General features: G+C 36.2%; 1 long non-coding RNA gene and 1 pseudogene across 2 annotated transcripts in view; both read left to right on the top strand.

Annotated features, from left to right (window-relative positions):
* Positions 1–5,655: 5,655 nt before the first annotated feature.
* On the top strand, positions 5,656–5,774 carry LOC145260918 (5S ribosomal RNA; annotated as a pseudogene).
* A 4,148-nt stretch (positions 5,775–9,922) lies between these two features.
* LOC145260634 (uncharacterized) overlaps positions 9,923–21,441 on the top strand; it is a 31,634-nt gene continuing 20,115 nt past the window's right edge. Inside the window, exons 1-2 of one of the 2 annotated variants that reach the window (XR_013864343.1) lie at positions 11,471–12,101; positions 17,095–17,253. This is a non-coding gene — a long non-coding RNA (uncharacterized LOC145260634). Of the gene's footprint in view, positions 10,241–11,470; positions 12,102–17,094; positions 17,254–21,441 lie in introns of those variants that run through there. The other variant, XR_013864344.1, reaches the window with a different exon arrangement.

Below are 21,441 nucleotides of genomic sequence, written 5' to 3'. Positions count from 1 at the left end.
TATTGAAATTTAAATAAAAGTCCATGTATTATACTTTCTTCTCAGATTCATTAATTGTAATAAATCATATTTCAAAAAATAAATTGTATGCATTTTAAAATAGAGAGTTACTTTTCAATCACTTTTTTTTTTTGTATTTTACTTCAGTAAACTTTAAGAATCAAGGGGCTCCTTCCTGGAGCTAACACTTGATTCGGTTATGATTTAAATTTATATCCAAGGGCTCTCTTAAGAATAGACACTGTTCCCTTTATGGCTGCTATCTGTATTTCGTTACAGCTTGGTTTTCCAGGGATTGCTTCTAAGTATTTATGAAGATTCTTTTTTATTAAGCCAGTTGCTCCTGTCACAACTGGTATAATGTTTATTTCTTTCAGAGACCATATCGTTTTTAGATTATTTTTTAGGTCCTGATATTTTGTTATCTTTTCCCGTTCAGTTCTGTTAAGGCCGAAATCATTTGGGACTGTGACATCGACAATGAGTGCAGTTCTTTCAGGCTTGTTCCATATAACAATATCTGGTTTGATGGTCTTGTCTTTTATGTATCTGTCTGCCTGTATGTCTTTGTCATAGAACACGGTCACATTTCTGTTTGATGTTATTGGTGGTGGTTCATGTTCCCAAATATTTGGCGATCTGTCAAGTTGCATCTCTCCACAGATCTTCCAATCACCCTGTATATGTCATGCTGTGGACAGAGAGAGAGAGAGCAGAAAAGCGGAGACAGAAGTGAAACAAGTTTCAATACTTAACCTTGTCTGCCATATATGTAACAGAGTGCGCAAGTCCATTGCTGGCTTGAAAAGTCACCTTCACGTCCATGGATGTGGTTTGACGATTCACCTAGCAACTGCAATGAAGATTGTCATGAACATTGAGATAACTAGCATCTGTTAAGACATTGCTATATGTCTGCACATACACTTGCCTAAATTAATAAAAACAAATTTTAAAGAAACAAACATTCTAATCCAATCAGATGCATTTCTTTATATTTATATCAAATTTGTTATTTTGATCCAATCTGAATTCATAAAAAAAAAAACCCAGATTTTTCAGTCTCAGTTTAGCCAAAATTCATGACATGGGGCTAACTCAGCCACTCTCGCTTCTCTGTCATCTAAATTCACGCATACACAGTCACAAGCATACACACGCAGACACTAACAAACACACATACATGCAACTCATTAATTTTTCTCATTATCGTCTGCTCATAAAAAAAGTTTAAACTTATTCATACTCTCAACATTTCTCACTGAACATTTTTTTTCTACAAGGAAAACAAATGAATATTGACTCTTATTACTAACTTTTAAACAAATGTAATTTTTGTAGTTTAGTGGTGAATTTTTGATTACGATTTTTCAGAACCCATATGATTTACGGCTCTTAAATTATCAACTAAGACATACGCACAGTCATAAACATATACACTGTAGAGGACTAGGATATATAAATCCTAATCCTGATACAAAAGAAAATAATGAAACGAATGGAATGAAGGAAACAAAAACTCAATTGATGGAATAGATAAACGTGTCGTTTATTTACTGTTGAAAGAATGAATGTTTTAGATATAACATGTGTTCATGTCCGCGCGGGTGTAACCATCGTTTGTTGCGGGACTGGTGGTGTAGAAAGAAAAGGAAATGTGTGTTCATCTCACTATCGTTTGTTCGCGTATGGGAAGAAAAGTGAGTAATATAGTAGAAATTAGAATGATAGTCCAGCGTGTAGACAAAGGATAGAGGGTTGACATCAGTTAGCAATCAGCAATGCGAAGGTATTCTCAGGGGCAAGAGAGAGAAAGAGTGAGAATATCAATCCAGGTGATGGAGATAGAAAGCGTATAAAGTGTACGTACGGTCTGTTAGCTTTTTGTCCCACATAGTAGCAAGTGGCGTGAGGTACGCGCGTGCACGCACCTGCCGAAAAGGCACGCTGTCGATCCGTAGACTGCACAGCTCGAAAGCTGGTCCGAAAAGGAAGAAGCCGCTTATTGCTCTTTCTTTTATAGGTGTTTCCGGTGGTCTTTTGCGCATGTGTGGATTTCCTTTGAAAGGAGAAGTGACGTCGTCCATGTGTGCGTTCGTGTGTTTACATGTGAGTACATGTGTGTACGTTAGCATATGTGTATATACACATGAATATGAGTGTATGTACGCGAACGTGAATATATGTACGTATGTGGATTTGTGCATGTATGTTTGTGTGCACATATGTATATGACAAGTAATATGGCTTGAAATGTGAACGTGTGTTTTTGTGTGAGAAGACACGCAGACACTAACAAGCACATATACGCCCAACTCATTCATTATTCTCAATTTTCTCTACACATCAAAAACAAATGTATAAATATTCATTTTAATACACTCGACTTTTCTCACTGAACTTTCTTTCTACAATGAAAACAAATGAATATTGACGTTTATTAATAATGTTCAATCAAATATAATTTGCATAATTGAGTGAGGAAGTTTTGATTATAATTTTTGGTGCTCATTATAAGTGCCAACCTATTGTACTTATAATGAAAATTTTAAGTAAACAGAAACACAAAAATATCTTTATGATGTACATACCTGTCACAGAATGAAGATAGTATATTCCAAAAATCACGTAATGTGATCAAGTAGATTTTTCTTTATTTTATGAGTTGTTCGATGCAAGAGACACTAGTCGCTATATTTGATTAATTCATTAAAATTCATTCCTGCTTGCCTCCCTCTTAACAATCTCTCCAGGAGCAAGGGCTCCTCAATGGCTGCTAAAAATACTTAATCGCTAAAAAACGTAAAATTTGATTTTCTTAGATTAAAAAAAAACTACTTGATCGATTTTTGTGATTTTTGGAAACCCGAGATATGGCATTAAAAATTAGTAACAAAATACAGTACAGTATATTAGTACACATGTATATAATTAAATAACATTATAAATAAAACCGTAAGGCAAAGCAAATACATAACCAGGGGCCTGGGAAAACATTGTATTCCACATCGTAACCTGAAAAAATATCTCTTAGAGCCATCGTATCCCAGGGTTCTACATCTTCATGCCGTGACAAGTAGGTACACCATTTTTTCTTTATTTTTGTTTGACACTTGAGGGAACCACTTCTTTGGTTTTAAGTTTAGAGATTTGGAGAGTGCACAGTAAGGGTAGACAACTTTCATTCATGCATCACAAACAATAAAGTTTAATGATTTTTTATATTTTATTAGTTATGGAAATTTCTGAATTTCTATAGCCTTGTTTTTCAGTGATTCTAATGCTGACATGACTCTCTACCTATGTTCTGCTGTGTTGTTAACAGAGATAGGAACAACCTTGTTATCTTCATGTGTTGTATAGTTGACGGACAAGGTTAGGAAAATATTGGATGCATTAAATACATGAGAATTCAGGATCTGGGCAAAGCCAGATGTTAAATCCAATTGCTGAATGATGACGTCAACCCTAAATTTCGATGGAAGAGTTGGGGTCATGGAACAATGAGATGGCATATATTCTAACCTGATGTGGAATGTCAACCAAAGATAGAACATTCCGAAGGAACAATAAGAATTCTGATCAAGGTATGTGATTTGATGTCAATATAAGATATAAGAATAAGTGAGAGAGGGAGAGAGAAAGATAGATAGATAGATAGAGAGAGAGAGAGAGAGAGAAAGAAAGAGAGAGAGAGAGAGTGACACTTCTACTGTTGCCTTATACCAACCAACTGTGCAACACAACACCACCAAACCCACGTCCCGACCAATGACTCTTGTCATATGCTATCAGTGAAATGTAAATAAACTTTGTTGATTTAACAAGTTGTCTGTTTGATTTCAAAACCCACAGTTAAACGAGAGCAGTGTGTACATACGAGGGGTGTGCAATAAGTAATGCCCCTGACCCACTTCCCATAGCAGTAGAGCAACGAAACTTGGCACAGTTATTAGTCTTTCTCTACATAGGCCCACCCAGAGTTATGCATTTCTCCCATCGTTTGATGCAGCTCTGGAGACCGTTTTTGTAGAACACCCCAGGTTGGTCCTTCAACCACGATGTGACTTCAGAAATCAAGGCTGCATCATCTGGAAAACACTTTCCTTTCAAAAACAACTTCATGGCTGGGAAAAGGTGAAAGTCAGAGAGTGCAATGTCAGAAGAGTCGGGAGGATGGGGAAAGATTTCATAACCACGCGCATGTGCTTCTGATTTGGCAATATGCGAGTTGTGAACTGGAGCGTTGTCTTGCAGGAGGAGGGTACCTTTGCTGATCTTACCCCGCTTCTTGATTTTGATAGCTTCCCTTAATTTCCTCAAAAGTGAAGTATAATAGGCTCCTATAATTGTGGTACCCTTTGCCAGGAAATCTGTCATTACTACTCCGTCCTGGTCCCAGAAGACTGTGAGCATGACCTTGCCAGCGGAGGGCTGCACCCTTGCCTTCTTTGGAGGTGGTGAATCCAAGTGCTTCCACTGCATTGACTGGGCTTTGGTCTCTGAATCATAGTGATGGACCCAGGTTTCATCCTGTGTAATCAGTCTTTTGAAAAACTTTGACTCATCTTCTTGGCACATCTCCAAATTCATCGTCGAGCACTCGACGTGTTCTCGCTTCTGGAATAGTGTAAGCAACCTGGGAATCCATCTGGCAGACACCTTATGCATATGCAAATGGTCATGAATGATAGTTTCCACAGACCCTGTACTAATCTTGACATCTTGGGCTATTTGGCGAATAGTAGTGCGCCGATCTTCCAAAATGGCAGCCTCAACTTGACAGACAGATGCCTCATCAATGGCAGAAGGGGGAACGACTAGGTCTGGGAGCTGTTTCCAAATATTTTCGGCCATGTTTGAATTCACGATGCCAGAGTTTTACAAGGTCATATGATGGGGCATTATCACCATAAGTTTCTTTCATTTCATCAAAAGTCTCCTGTGGTGTGCGTTATTTCAAATACAAAAACCAGATAACTGCTCGACATTCAACAGGCTCCATTTCACACCTGACTTAGTTCAAACACCTGTAAAACAGAAACCACAATTAGTTCAGAGCTGTAATTTGCCACATAACCCGTAGAGATATAAATCATTGCACATGCAAAATTTCAGCTAGATCCGAAAACTAGAAGTGGGTCAGGGGCATTACTTATTGCACGCCCCTCGTACTTTGATAAAAGTGCAACTAATAAACTATATAAATCGACTATATAACACACGGAGGTCCACAGTAAAAGAGGAAGAAAATTTTCAATTCTGTAAAAAAGAAACACAAATTCCGTAAGAGTGAAAATTTGAATATATTTCCAATTTTTATGAAAATAATGGAGATCCTCCTTGTAGTTATGGTTGTATCAAAATGAAAGCAAAAAATTGTTTCTGAGATGGTTTATCTGCTGACAACACACATGCTCTATAGCAGGCACGAATGGAAAATGAATGAATACATATCCAAGACAATAGCGGAAACCTCCAGTCTGCAATGGAATGAGGATAAAATGAATGATAACATTCAATGCTGCCAATACTAAATACGGCATATATCACGTTGACACACCGTACGTTATTTTTTATTTTATTTTATTTTTATGTTTTTTTGGAATATGACATTTTCATTGCGTGAAGGGTACGTTTTTCTTAGAACTGAATGCCTACGGCATAATCACGTTGACACACTGGTTCCCGTCAGATCACCGAAGTTAAGCAACGTTGAGCCTGGTCATTACTAAAATGGGTGACCAATTTGGGAAGTCCAGGTGTTGTATGTAGGAGGACGTTGACACCTCCCTGCAAAAAGTTGCAAAAAACCTAACGTCGTCATCTCCCCTAACGGGGATATACATGCGACTGGGGACCGCTTGTGAATTTCATACTCCCATGAAACTTCCTCCTTCAGAGGAAGCCGGTTAAACCCTGTATAGGGTTGGTCCTGACTGCACACACTGCCAAGACTAAGCTTCTTTCCTTTAATAATTACAAGAAACCTTCTCAACCACCAATAGCTATGGCTTATGCTGCATTACTTCATTCAAACTCCTTGGCTTAACATTCACAGCGAATTTGAGTAGGACCAGATATGTTGCAGGGCCAGTCGTCCGGAGGCAATCGACCCAACAACTAACAAGGTAGACACGGGCAAAAAGTAAGCAGCAAAAAGGCAAAGAAGAATGACAGACGCAGGTTGTTTGGTTAAAGACGAGGGTTCGCCTTTTATTTGCAAAGGAAGTGAAAAATCGTATGATCTGGATGTTGGTTGTCCAGAAAGTCGCACGTCACTGGGGGCTAAGGTGTGGAGGACTGGAACAGGTACTCTAGATGTAGTGCGGTTTAGGGTTGCTCGCTGGGTCTGGAATGATCGGCTGGACGTCAGGGCGATCCGGAACGGACGGTGGACACTGAGAATGCGGGGGTCAGTGCTAAGTAAGGTATGACACTAAGAACATAGGGTCAGTGTTAAGGAACGCCAGTCGGTAGGAAGCCAGGTGCAGGAAAGGTTGCAGACTCAAGGAGCAAGGTGTGTGCGAGGTTGCAGGTCAGTTATCTCGCGTTAGCCAATCGTGCCCTTTGTTTAAGGTAAGGGAAGGAGAAGAGAACAGCGGGGTTGGAGAGAGAGAGAAAAATGGAGGTGGTGATATTGAAATGGAACAAGGCCTTTTCCCTGGATAATTGATCATTATCAATTAATAATAGATATACGTCTTGTATTGTGTCTCGGCCGAGTTGGTTAAGAATGATTGGTAAGTGCAAGTGGGTCTGCACAATTGTTCGTCAGCCTGTAAATGCATCTGCAGAGTCTGTGATGTGGTTGAAATTGAAAGTGCTGTGTGAGTGCAAATGAGTCTGCACGTTTTTAGTCTGCAAGTGCGTCTGCAGAGTCTAAGCAGAGTATGGTTGAAGTCAGTTGCACGAGGGCTTGCAAGCGAGTCTGCAGTGCCAAGTACAAGCGAGTCTGTACTGAGGTTGGTGTGCATCGTTCGTGTTGATCAGGTACCCATGAGTCAGTTGAATCAACGAATGACCAGTCATTGAGTTTTTCAATGTGCGTGGAGCAACTAACTCGTTTTTAAATTGGTGACTTCTTCCATAACGTCCAGTCATTGAGTTTTTTTTGCACATCGCAGTTAACTCAAACTGGTATAAGTTGAATGTCGGTTGTTTATGCTGTCTGCGGATTATGTGCATGTATTAAAAATCCAGGAGGGTTTGGGTTTGATGAATTAAGTCATCGGAGAGAGTTGGTAGGGCCTTGAATGGAGTTGTCAATGTTCGCAGAGCTTAACTTTTTATATCTTGTATGAAGTCAAAAGCTCGGTGTTGATTTTGTGCTGAGTTGGTTAAACTGGTTGACTGTGGTTGGTTGGTCAAGTTTGGGTGAAATATTATCTTCTTTGAACAACTGCGTCCTGTGTCCAATGATGATGTGGACTTTATTGTTATCTTACTTGCCTACTTCTCCTTTCTGCATGTGTCTTAGCATCATGTCGGGGTCACCACTTGTTGCGGGGCTGGTCGTCCACAGACAATCGTATGATCTGGATGCTAGTTGTCCGGAAGGTCGCACGTCATTGAGGGCTAAGGTCTGGAGGTCGTGGTTTAGGGTTGCTCGCTGGATCTGGAATGATCGGCTGGACGTCAGGGTGATCCAGAACGGATGGTGGACACTGAGAATGCAGGAGTTAGTGTAAAGGAAGGGACGACACTGAGAACGTAGGGTCAGTGTTAAGGAACAGACGGTCGGTAGGAAGCCAGGTGCAGGAGAAGTTGCAGACCGAAAGAGAAAGGTGCATGTGAGGTTGCAGGTCGGAGGAGTGAGGTACAAGCAAGGTGCAGGCAAAGTTGCAGACTGGAGGAGCGAGATGCAAGCGAGGTGTCGCTCCCAATAAGACAAACAAATGACTCTAATTAATTCTAGAATGAAATTTATGCAATCATAAGTAGCTTGGAAGTTTGTTCATTCCATTTAAATTAATTTCGTCGAAGAAGTAAAAAGTCAATCGCCTGAATTATTAGCATATTGTTTTATATATTTGAATTCCAATATGCGTAGCAAAGTCGATGGAAAGAAAGGGAAGGCAAATGTATTCACTGAACCTGGATATTGTTCATACGTTAGCTCACATTAGCCAATTGCGTCCTTTGTTTAAGGTAAGGGAAGGCAAAAAGAACAGTGGAGGTGGAGAGAGAGAGAGAAAAATGGAGGCAGTGATATTGAAAGCGTGACAGATACATTGAGGGCATTGCTGTGGCTGCTGTGAGGAAGGTGGGCTCTCACTACCATGCTAGAAAGTTACTTACGCCTGAAAGTATCCCATACTTCTACAAGGCCACCATTTGCCAATGTATGGAGTATTGCTGTCACATTCGGGCTGGTGCATCTGCTACTAGTCTCTCACTCCTGGATAGGGTTCAAAAGAGAGTCTTAAACCTAAATAGGTCCTGAACTGTCAGCTGGGCTTCACCCTCTGTCCCATCGACGAAATGTTGCATCCCTCTGCCCGTTTTACAAATATTTCAATGGTAGATGCTCTGACGAACTACAAACTCTAGTACCCCCTCAATGTAAATACCCCTGACGGACCTAACAAGCAGTAAAATCCCACTCATATACAGTAAAGATACCCAGATGTCAGGAAACCTTCTACTCTAATAGTTTCTTCCCCCAGAACTGCAAGACTTTGGAATTCCCTTCCAGGTTCATGCTTCCCCGACTGTACTGACATGCAGAAGTAAAAGAATTTAAGGTAAAATATTACCGTAAAATTAGAATATAAAAAATATTCTTTTTTGAAATCTTCTGGAATGTTCTAAGTTATGGTGTTTCATTTTGAGCGTTTCCAGAACTTTCTATTCACCAAAACTATAAAAGAACGCTGATAGCATCAACTCTTCATTTATTGAGTCAGTTTGAGCAAGACCGTCTTAAAAGACAAGATGGCCGGTGGGCAAAAATAATTTAATCTGCTGACGTCATCACGGATAGTCCATACCGGTGACACCGGTAGTCACCGGTAGGCATTCGTAACGTCTTGAAGTCAGTGTAATATTTCTTTTTTTATTAAAATGCCTTCACGGTGCATCGTTCCAACTTGCTGAGGAAATTATCGTAAAGGACCAAAAAGTGACAGTATTTTCATTTCCGAAAGATAAAGAATTATAATGCAGTAAAAAAAAAAAAAAGATTTTACACCATCTCCATTCAGTAAAGTAAGTTTTAACGTGCTCCCCCCCCCCTGTATTTAACACGATGTAACTATAATTTAATTCAATATTATCATCCTAAATGTTCTACCATTCAAAAGAAGAAGCTTCAAATAAATTGCTAATATTAAAAAAAAATTTTTTACAGCATACAAAACTAATGAAAATGCGAGACAACATCGACTCTTTAAAACACGATTTTTTTAAGCTGTTGACACACGTTTAAAAATCTAACAAAAATTAATTTTCCTGAAATTTTTAAATATTTAAAAATAAATTATGCCGGCTGATAAAATTTTTAAACTTTTTTTTAAAGCTAGAAAGATAGGATGAAACACTAGTGTCTGTAGGTATTTAATTATTATAGTAAAAAAAAAATTATGACAGCCCCTTTAAGAAATACGTTTCTTATCGTTGAGCACTTTCTGTTGAATAAAAGTCGGTCAATTTAGCTCTTATGCGTAGATCGTCGTATAACGACTTGATCACTGTCTGTCTGACGTAATGAACATTTAAATTAAAATGTTTAAAATTCAACGCTATTTTCACACGATTAATGGTAGCCGAATGGATACGGCCTCCGCTAATCGAGCCAGAGATGTCTCGTGTCGCGGGGTTCGAATCGTTCGACTGGTAGTAATTGTGACACCCTGCACTGAAGAATCCCGAAAGGATGAAACACTAGTGTCTGTAGGTATTTAATTATTATAGTAAAAAAAAAAAATTATGACAGCCCCTTTAAGAAATACGTTTCTTATCGTTGAGCACTTTCTGTTGAATAAAAGTCGGTCAATTTAGCTCTTATGCGTAGATCGTCGTATAACGACTTGATCACTGTCTGTCTGACGTAATGAACATTTAAATTAAAATGTTTAAAATTCAACGCTATTTTCACACGATTAATGGTAGCCGAATGGATACGGCCTCCGCTAATCGAGCCAGAGATGTCTCGTGTCGCGGGGTTCGAATCGTTCGACTGGTAGTAATTGTGACACCCTGCACTGAAGAATCCCGAAAGGATGAAACACTAGTGTCTGTAGGTATTTAATTATTATAGTAAAAAAAAAAAAAAATTATATATATATATATATATATATATATATATATATATATATATATATATATGAAACTAAACTAAAAAAAAAAAAAAAAAACGCGCGTTCACTCGTGGTCTTAAACAGTCTTGGCCTTCGGGACCAGATCAAAGTATAGTATCTGTTCTCCAGATGCTGCATTCTATTTCTTGTTCTCTTTCGGTGGAGGAGAAATCCTTCACGACTGAGACAATTTTTATTTTTGTACCTTTTCTCCACGTTAAAAAACGACCCTGGTGTCTAACTCTGTCCCGTGGGGAGGCATAGTAAATAAGTACAATTCATTTCATTAACATAATTGGGTTTGTATTACTGTACACATAGATTCGAAAAAGTTGTCAAAAACAAATATATAACAAATAAATGTTATCAAAGGCAAGATAAGTTACTTTTCTACCAAATATTTTCGTGTTTTTATTCAATGTAACATGTTTATTCAGCTCGAAAAACATAGTGTTTACCGATGTATTCGAAAATTCAAGATGGCGTCTGATTCTCTCTTTAACACGGTAAGTTTGGGATAAGGTGTTATAAATAAAAAACTATACAACATACTATTAAAACCCCGCCGAATATATGTCAACCTATGTCACGGTAACATATATTGAGCGACTTTTTAACAGTATTTTATCCGGTTTTGTATTTATAACACCTTTTCCCAAACTTACCGTGTTAAAGAGAGAATCAGACGCCATCTGGAATTTTCGAATACATCGGTAAACACTATGTTTTTCGAGCTGAATAAACATGTTACATTGAATAAAAACACGAAAAATATATCCAGTTTGGCAGAAAAGTAACTTATCTTGCCTTTGATAACATTTATTTGTTATATATTTGTTTTTTGACAACTTTTTCGAATCTATGTGTACAGTAATACAAACCCACGTATTTTAACAAACTGAAAATATGGATATAAAAAAATGAATTTGCATGTTATTTTTGTTATGTGGTGAAATAATCTTAAATAAGAAACATGATTTTTTCTTTAGGTTAATTTTTTTACTGTGCAATATTTCATGAATTTATTAAAAATATTGTTTTTGATTTTGAAAAAATATTGTGGTTCATTTTGATTAAAAAATATTCATTTTGATTAAAAAATATTCATTTTGATTAAAAAATATTCATTTTGATTTAAAAAAAAATATTCATTTTGCTTTAAAAAAAAGTTTAATTTTAATATTTGTTTATTGTCTTAACTCATATCAAATGTTTTGCTTGTGTTCTGCTTCAAATATTCATAATCTTACATGCATAATTTTCATTTAATTATATTAAATAAACTTCAAGTTTATTTCAAATCAAATCGTGTTCCTTCACTTTTTTAAAATGTAATTTATAAGTAATTAAAGAACGCATTCTAATCTTTAAAATCTATAATACAACGAAATATTCAATTGCTTATAATATACTTAAACAAATAACTTGTGTTTTTTTTTAATTATTTTTTTATTATTAATATTAGATGAGTTTCAGTATAAATCGTGTTCTTTCTTTATTTCTTTATTTTAATCCAATTTTGAAGTTTTGTAACGCTGTCTGTAAAAATTACTGTTCATTATTGACAGTCTAAGAGTTCCACATATCTTGCTTGTTGGGACCTCGGCGATGACGTCATTTTTTTAGCTAGCCGGCCATCTTTATAACGAAGGCCACGGTTTGAGTCGTGTTGCCTCTCCAGGTTGTTAGACGCTGACTAGATTAACTGCGACCAATATTTCCTGGGATCCAAATCCGGTCGAAAAGAATCTTATGAAAAGAAACAATTACAAACACCCTCAAAGAAAAACTGAACATTTGGTAATTATAAAGATTTTCTGGCCTTCTCTCTGACCAAAGAATATTGTTATTATAACTCGGTCTTTTCTTCTTAACGTAAACAAGATTGAATTAAGAACATGATTGTCTCCCTTAGATCATTTGTAAATTTTTTGTGTTTCTTTGTTTTTACGTAATTCATCACAACAAAAATTTCAACAATATTTTTAGACAGATTCATGGTACAATCAAAAAATAAATAAAATGAGGTTGAGAAAAATGAAGTAAATGTTTACTTTAGGGTCCTAAATCGGTACAATTAATGCCCTTAATGTGTCCAATTATTTAGAGTTTAGTTTCACATATAAATTTAACGTGAAATAACCCCCATTACCGGACCATTATAGTTTTTTAGGGCAATTGACCAATTTAAAAAAAAAATTTTTTTATTACTAACCCCAAGTCCGAGTGCTAATTAAATGGCTAGACAACTGCTACTAGAAACAACCACTGACATAAATATACTTGCATCCCAAAATCACCAACAGCAACAAACTAAATCCAGCAGCTGATCTAATGTTTTAAGTTTTTACATGCATGGAAAAGGAGACAAAAACATTTATTGTGAATTTTACTCGTCTAACTACAACAACTGCCAACAATTTCACTTTATTTCCTATCTGTGCCTTAAACTAAATGAAAATTCGATGAGCAAAGTTTATTTTCTAGAATTGTCCATCTGTGGAACACAATACAACGGGCTGCTTACCAACTAAATATAACATGGTTATTTGCAAGTCTAATGTAAATAAATTCTTTCTGAACCGTCCTCTTAAATAATTAAACTCTACCCAAGTTCCACCATTACTTATCACGGATTGTTTTATGGTTTAGCTTATTAACCCTTATGCTCGAGTGGCCTCCAGGCCTTGATAAACAGTGACCCCAAGCAAAAGATAAAAAATAAATGGCGCTTCAACACTATTGTGACGAAATTTCAGAAATGGTAAAACTAAATTTCACATGAAAACAATGGCATCTACGTATTCCTCGTATTTTTAAGATGATTATATCCAAAAATTACGAAAATCGATAAGGTAGAAAATGATTCATTAAAGAAAATAGAATTTGAAGAAAACAATCGTATTTGCTATGTGAGAAACAGGAGAGTTCAAAAGGGAGGTAATTTTCTGTTTCGATTTATTTTATAAAAACCAGATGGTCACAATTTTTCATCTGCTAACACGATTAAAGTTTTTTTGTTCAATAATTCATTAATATTTAGGTAATTTCGACTGCATAATTTGGAAGCTAACATTGTAATTTATTAGAATTGACAAAAAAAATCAGAAACCATTTTTTTTATCTGAAAACTCCATTTGTCGACTACAAAATCTCGTTCTGATAGTGTAGAAGCGCCAAAATGTTGTTTTTTTGTTTTTTTTTTTTACAAGGTGGTCACCACTTATCAAGGCCCGGAAGCCACTCAGGGATAAGGGTTATTGTAAGTACAGTACGTTAGTGTGGATATTTAAAGTGTCTACTTAAAGGGGCGGTTCATCAGGAATTTATTTACGTTGGACTTGAAGACATCCAAGTTGTAGTCAGGAGGGAAGCAGGCAGACGGAATAGAGTTCCACAGGCGTGCAGTTCTAAGAAAGAAGCTTAGTTCATGGAATCTACGTTTTGATTTAGGCATAGATAAAGAGTGGGGAAAGTTTTTGACAGTGGATTCAGCTAGACGGGTGTTTTTTTTGTAAAAAATTGGCGAGGGGGGACCAGAGATTGGAGTTCAGACGAGCACCTGCCATGGAAATAACGATAAAACAAAGATAGGCTCGCAACGTCTCTTCAGTGGGAGAGAGGTTGCAGGGAAGAGAAAAGGGCATCCCCCACTAAACCACAAAGTCTATTTTGTACTCTGTCAAGGCAGGAAAGGCTGTTTTTAGCAGCTCCTGCCCAGATATGGCAACAGTATTCCATCCTTGGATGTAACTGGCTTTTGAAATTTCATTTTTATTGTCGTTTTTCAACGTTTATTTCAATGGAACGTTGTTTTTTGGTTTTTTTTTAATTAGCAAAAAAAAAAAAAAGGCAAGAAAGAAAGAAAGAAAATGATTTCCATTTCAAAACTTTAAAAATATAAAAATCTCTGTTGCATATTTTTGTTTGTTTTTGCAAAGGAGCCACTACTCATCATTGGGTTGTAATGGGCTGGAAGTGGTTTGCGGGGAGAGGGGGGTGGGGTGATTGTTCATTTGTTTATATCACAGGTTGAGCCTCCATATAGGTTTGCTCACCCTGTTTGATCTACACAGTTTGGCAGGCGTTAATGGAACTGGTGAATGGATGCATGGAATGGTTGATAGGTGACCATCGGCTGGCCTTGGGTCTTGTGCTGGTATAGTGTTGTGAAGGTAAGAAAACTCGGTGTGTGCTACAATAAGTTTTCAGTTGGTGCTGGCACTTCGTGTTGTCTGCCTGTTGTCAGTGACTCCATGTATGTAGAATGATGACTCGATCTTTTTTTTTTGTTTTTTTTTCAGCTTGTTTTGAATTTCTACTATAACTGTAGATATCTGTAGGTTATTTTGCAGACACTTCTGACACCATGTTATGATATTAATACGTGCGGATGGTTAGGGATTAGACAAGGATGTGATGAAACGCGTTTTATTTACCAAACCAGAATTGCTTGACGGTTAGCCTGAAACCGGAAGAGGGGATATGGGAAAGGAGTGGGAGGAGGACTGGATGGGACTGTTAATACTAATAGTACAACAACGGGGTCACTGAGACAATAGCTTAGTGATCGTTTATGGTGAAAATTGGTTAGAATTTGATTATTTAACGAGGGAGGACAGCTCGACAAGATATTGTCGAGAGATTCACTAATCCTGTATGTCAGCACATCAGCTGTAGATCTAGCAGAACGGAAACCATATTGCATATCGCTGAGTAGATTATTTCTGCTGAGGTGGTGGACCACGTCTCTATTTATCATAGATTCCAGCGACTTACTCATGAGACCCAAGAGACTGATTGGTCTGTACTGAGAGGCAGATGACCGGTCTCCGGAATTTTTAAATATGAGGCAGACTGATGAAGTGTTGGGAAGCATTTCTCCTTAAGGCAACGGTTAAAAAGCTTTGTATGTATGGAAGCTAGTTCTGGTTGAAGTTTTTTGAGCATTATGATTGGAATACCATCGGGGCTAGTTGCTTTACTGGAATCAAGGTCTTTGATAAGCTTGGAAACATCACACACATATATTTGCATGTTGCATAGCATGTTTTCAGGCAGGAGGAAATATGGTGGGTAGATGGCCTTGGTCGCAAAGGGTAGAATTAGCTGCAAAGTTCTTGGCAAAGAGTTTTGTTTTGTCAGATGCTGATGAAATTACCTCAGGTCTATTGATGATAATTGGAATATAGGATACATCTCTGAACGGAAATTGAAAATTTCTTTTCACAATATAGCTGAGAAGGTGATCTATAGACTGCAATAATTGTTTGAAATTTGGTCGAAAAATGAGTGATTGGTGAAGCTTTAAAGCAGTTCTAAATGATTAAAACAACCACTTAACCATATATTCAAACACTACCATGTTTGAATGATCTGTATAGTTCTATAGAAATGTATTTTCTTATAAAGAATTATTTTTATTTTTTATTTTATTTTTTTTTATTTAAGAAGCTCAATGTAATTACAGAGCAATATAGTGAATAAATAACAAAAAACTATATTCCAAAATTCATGATATTGACCATCTTATAATTTATTCCTTTAATTCAATTGAAATTTATAATTCTTGTCAAGAATTGTAAATGTCAACTGAAAGGAATTAAGGAAGTGACTTTTCTAAGGCATTCATCGTTTGCAATTAGCGATGCTTTTTCTTTCTTTTTTTTTTTTCGTTATTAATGTTTTTCGTAATGTTAAAACTTTTTTTATATAGAAGTCACCACTTATCAAAGCCTGGAGGCCACTCGAGGATAAGGGTTAATGAGTGTACAGTAGTCAATGGGACAATATTGTAGTTATCGTTTGTAGTGGAAATTTGGTAAATTGGATTACTTAAGGAGACGGATCATCAAGAATTTGTTTATGTTGGACTTGAAGATGACCCAATTGTAGTCAGTTGGAAAGCAGGCAAACGGAAGAGAGTTCCATAGGTGCGCAATTCTAAGAAAGAAGCTTTGTTCATGGAATCTACGTTTAGATTTACGTTTAAGCATAGATAAAGAGTGGGAGAAATTATTGGTAGTTGTTTCAGCTAGATGAGTATTTTTCATAAAAGTTTGGCGAGGTGGAACTATAGATTGGAGCTTAGGCAAGCACTTTCAATGAAAATAACGATAAAGCAGAGTGAGGCTCACCACGTCTCTTCTGTGGGAAAGAGATTGCAGGGAAGAGAAAAGGACATCCCCTATGAGACTACAAAGTCTATTTTAAACTCTATCAAGGCAGGATAAGTCCTTTCTAGCAGCTCCTGCCCAGATGTGGCAACAGTACTCCATCCTTGGACGTAACTGGCTCTTATATAGGTAGGGAATTGCATCAGCAGTGAGATATCTACTGGAGCGGTAAGAATAATTCCACCATTTTTCCACTTTGTTACATTAAATAAAATAGTTGACAAACACATTTTTTTCTTACAATTAATTAGAAGTGACTTTTCCAGGGCATTCATCGTCAAACTCAAATATCAGCTGTTTTTTTTTTTCTTTATTAATGTTTTTGTATGTTAAATGTTTTGCCTTGGTTTTAGCATCCCAAATTATCATGTGAAAAAATGGGTGCTGTTTTACAGTTTGTTACTCTGCAAAGGGAAACAACTGTTTAAATAAGAGGTGGGTGTAGTTTGCTTGAAGCATTGTATAGTATGTAGTTAAATGGAATTGTAGAAGGCAGTACAATGCAGAACTAACGGAAAGACACAGGCTGAAGCAGGTGAGAAATTTATTAATACAACTTATAAATACATGTGTACATATTCATATTTCATATACGCAGTATATTTATATTTGCACAGTGGTTACCTGGGAAAGTCGGTCTGGTGGTATGTCCGTGTAATATAATATTTCGAGAAAGATCTCTTCGTCAGATGTTTACTTGACTTTGACAAATGTGTAGTTGTAAGCAGTGACTATACCGCAGCAAATCATTGCCCGGGACTTGTGGGTAGTATATGGTAAGGTTTTTTTTTTTTAATCTCAATTCTTATTTTCTATTTCTAAATTATTTATTTTATATTATATTTTATTTATTTATTTATTTTTGTTTTGTTTTTTTATATAATAGTTTATCTTTGGTTCAAACGTGTTGTTGTAAACAGTAAATAGTAACAGCATCGGACTATGTCCGTGTAATATAATATTTCGAGAAAGATCTCTTCGTCAGATGTTTACTTGACTTTACCATAACATTTACTTTTTAATTTAAAAAAAAAAAATTGTTGCCGCAACTTTATTTTTAAATGTTTTCATCTAATGAAAATATCATTGGTTTTAGCATCGTACTGTTTAAATGTTTTCATGTAATGCAGATATCGTTGGTTCATTGGTTTTCGCTTAATAGTTGCGTAAAGACTACATTTTGTATTATTAATGTTATCAACTTTGTTTACAATTCATCTGCAACTATCATTGCATTTTCATTGCTACAGGAAAAAAAAAAAAAAAAAAAAAACATCGCCGCATCTTTAAAAGTTTCATTCTTTGTATTTTTTTTTTAAGGTTAAAGACTATTTTTATTTAAAACTTTTCCATAACATTTACTTTTTAATTAAAAAAAAAAAAAATTGTTGCCGCAGCTTTATTTTTAAATGTTATTTATCTAATGAAAATATCATTGGTTTTAGCATCGTAAATTATGATTTTTTTTTTTTTTTTTTTTTTTTTTACATAGGCGTCACCACTTATCAAGGCCGATTGGCCACTATGAAAAGAGAAACGATTTTCTTAATAGTTGCGTAAAGACTACGTTGGCACTTGTACAGTTTAATCAAGATATTAAAAAATGAAAATATCGAAAAAAGTTTAAATTGTACGTATCCGTCCGTTATAGAATGAAGTTCTTTGAAAAAAAAAAAAACTTACTTTCATCAAGAAGTTTTTTTTTTGTTTTTTTTTTTTTTTAAACGAAAAAAAACAACAATTTGTTATGATACCGAGCAAAAGGTTCGATTTTTAGGAAGAAAAGCTAGAAATAAAGATGGGGAGGGTGTGTCGGCGCTTTACATGGAGTTATCTCCCCCGTTGTGTTTCTAAAATTCAAACACAAATTTACAAAAAATCCAAGATGCCTGCCTCCAACGCGCTCTCATAAAAATGTGTTTTTCCGCTATGTAAAAAAAATAAATAAATAAATAAAATAAAAATTACTCGATCAAATTAAGTGAATTTTTTTTTTTTTTTCTCAGAGATCTTCAGTTCAAAACGGATATGTATAATGTAACCTTTTTTCAATATTTTCATTTTTTAATGTCTTGATTAAAGTTTAATCATTACACTGTACAAGTGCCACTACATTTTGTATTATTGTTATCAACTTTGTTACATTAAAAAAAAAATCGTCGCAGCTTTCTTTTTTTTAATGTTTTGACTTAATAAAGAATATCGCGTCCTAAATTAAGAGATGAAAAAAATGAACGAATCATTTAGTAAATGAGAGTTGTCTCCCTCTGCACAGTGACAAACTGTAAAACAGCGCCCCCCTCCCCCCAAAATGAATGGATTTCTTAGTAAAATGGAGTTATCTCCCTTAGGCTAGTGGCATCGAAAAACGCTCACCACTTACTAGCTACGTGCAATTTGGTGGGGAAAACTATTAGAGTCCATGGTTTGGAAAGCTGGCTGATCAATAATTTTTTTTTTTTATGTCTGCGATTAATTTGAAAGATGTATTTTTCCACAAAAAAAAAAAAAAAAAAGTTTCAATGAAAAATGTTTTCACGGCGGCTACAAAAACTTGGAAATTCATCTTTTTTTTTTTTTTTTTTTTTACACAGTGATCACCACTTATCAAGGCCCGGAAGCCACTCAGGGATAAGGGTTATTGCAAGTACATCACGTTAGTGAGGAGATTTTATGAAGTGTTTAATTATTAATTAATCCTGAGGGAAGCAGCTGACAACGGCGACATTGGGAACAGATATGATTAGCAGTAAATATGAAAGTTAAAATCCCTTGGAAGATATTAGTTTTCTGGAACAATTTCAAAGATAATTAGTAAAGCGAAGTCTTAAGATACTGTAAAACACACACACACTGTTACATTTTTAGTAAAATTATTAAAAAAAAAAAAAAAAGTGAAAAGGATTAGCAAATCTCTCGACGGAGGCAACCTTTCTAGGGTAATTGCTCTTGATATATCTAAGGCCTTTGATAGGGTATGGCATAAAGGTTTACTTCACAAGATCTCTAGCTATGGTATAGCTGGAAATGTCTTAATTATTAAATCATTTCTTTCTGATAGGTTCATAAGAGTAGTAGTTGAGAGGCAAAAATCAGAAGTTCACAGTATTAATGCTGGTGTCCCTCAGAGGTCCATCCTGGGCCCAACTCTTTTCCTGATCTACATTAATGATCTTCCAAATCACATCCTTACATCATTTGTAGACATTTATGCTGACGACACTCCCATTTATGGTAGCAAATCACATCCTTACATCATTCGTAGACATTTATGCTGATGACACTACCATCTATGGTAGCACATCTAAGACAGTAAACGACCAAGTTCTCTCCGATTCTCTCTCCTCTGATCTTGAGCACGTAGTACAATGGGGAAAGAAGTGGCTAGTTACTTTTAATGCATCTAAAACCAACCTTTTATCTTTACATCATCAACATTCTGATCCACATCTGGCATCAATTGAAATGAATGGCTCTCGTCTTCAGGAGGCCTCAAGTTTTGACAAGCTTCTGGGCTTGACCATTACTCCTTATCTTAAATGGAACACGTAAATCAAATCTGTTGCCAAGGCCGCTGGAAAAATGGTGGGATCTTTCTATCGATCCAGTAGATATCTCACTGCTGATGCAATTCTCTATCTATATAAGAGCCAGGTACGTTCAAGGATGGAATACTGTTGCCACATCTAGGCAGGAGCTGCTAGAAAGGACTTGTCCTGCCTTGATAGAGTTCAAAATAGACTTCGTAGCCTTGTAGGAGATGTCCTTTTCTCTTCCCTGCAACCTCTATCTCACAGAAGAAATGTTGTGAGTTTGTCTCTGATGTATCGTTATTTTCATGGAAAGTGTTCGACTGAACTTCAGTCTATGGTCCCCCCTCACCTAACTTTCACAAGAAACACTCATCTAGCTGAAAACACTATCAATAATTCCCCCCACTCTTTATCTGTGCCTAAACCTAAACGTAGATTCCATGAACAAAGCTTCTTTCTTAGAACTGCACGTCTGTGGAATTGTCTTCAGTTTTCCTGTTTTCCGGCTGACTACAATATGGTTGTGTTCAAGTCTAACGTAAATAAGTTCTTGATGAGCCGTTGCATATAAGTTATCAAATTTACCGAATTTTCATTACTAATGATTACTATATTGTCCAATTTCTACTGTACAATCTTTAACCCTTATCCTTGAGTGGCCTCTTAGCCTTGATAATGTGGTGGTGCCTGTGTAAAAAAAAAATGTAATTAATTATTCTTTTATATGTTGTTCGAAATTGAGAGAGAATAGGAGTTTGTTTGTTTTTGTTTTATTTTCATCAATTGTACTGTCGTCTGCGTTCAGTGAGAAAAAAAACAAAAACAATCACAACGAGAGGGGATATGAGGAGATATATAGAGAGTGGTCAAAAAAAAAAGAAAAAAAAAAGAAAGAATAGCTAACGAGCGCTGACAGAAAAGAAAGAAAGGAACCAGCTAGCGAACGCTGGCAGGCTGTATAGAGAGGGAGAGGTGAAAATATATAGAGGGAGAGGGGGCATTTTAACCTGCATGCTTAGGAAGAACAGAAGAGACAGTCTGCACCTCGCTGCTGAGGGAAGCAGCTGACAACGGCGACATTGGGAACAGATATGATTAGCAGTAATACTGCGGTGGATCAAAGATGAGGAGGTGCTTTTAATGAACATTGGAAAAGGAGTCTATTTGATATATTTGGAGCTAGATTTTATTTTAAGGAAATCGGATAGGAAGAAGAAGAACGAAGTAAAGTCGTTAAGACAGTGAGTGAAGCAAAATCTCTCTCTCTCTCTCTCTCTCTCTCTCTCTCTCTCTCTTTCTTTGAACTGAGCAGACGACAATAACCAGTATGAAAATGTCGTATTGAGATCTGGCATTTTTCTTGAACATTCTCTCTCGATCAAGACAATTTATTTTCTTTTATGCATTACTTCTTTAAATTATCAAAATAAT

Source organism: Euprymna scolopes, chromosome 36 (genome assembly GCF_053919585.1).
Source record: "Euprymna scolopes isolate OS-2025 chromosome 36, ASM5391958v1, whole genome shotgun sequence".
NCBI classification, from domain to species: Eukaryota; Metazoa; Mollusca; class Cephalopoda; order Sepiida; family Sepiolidae; genus Euprymna; species Euprymna scolopes.
The sequence above is the reverse complement of the archived record's forward strand: the minus strand, read 5'-3'. Positions and strand labels throughout refer to the sequence as shown.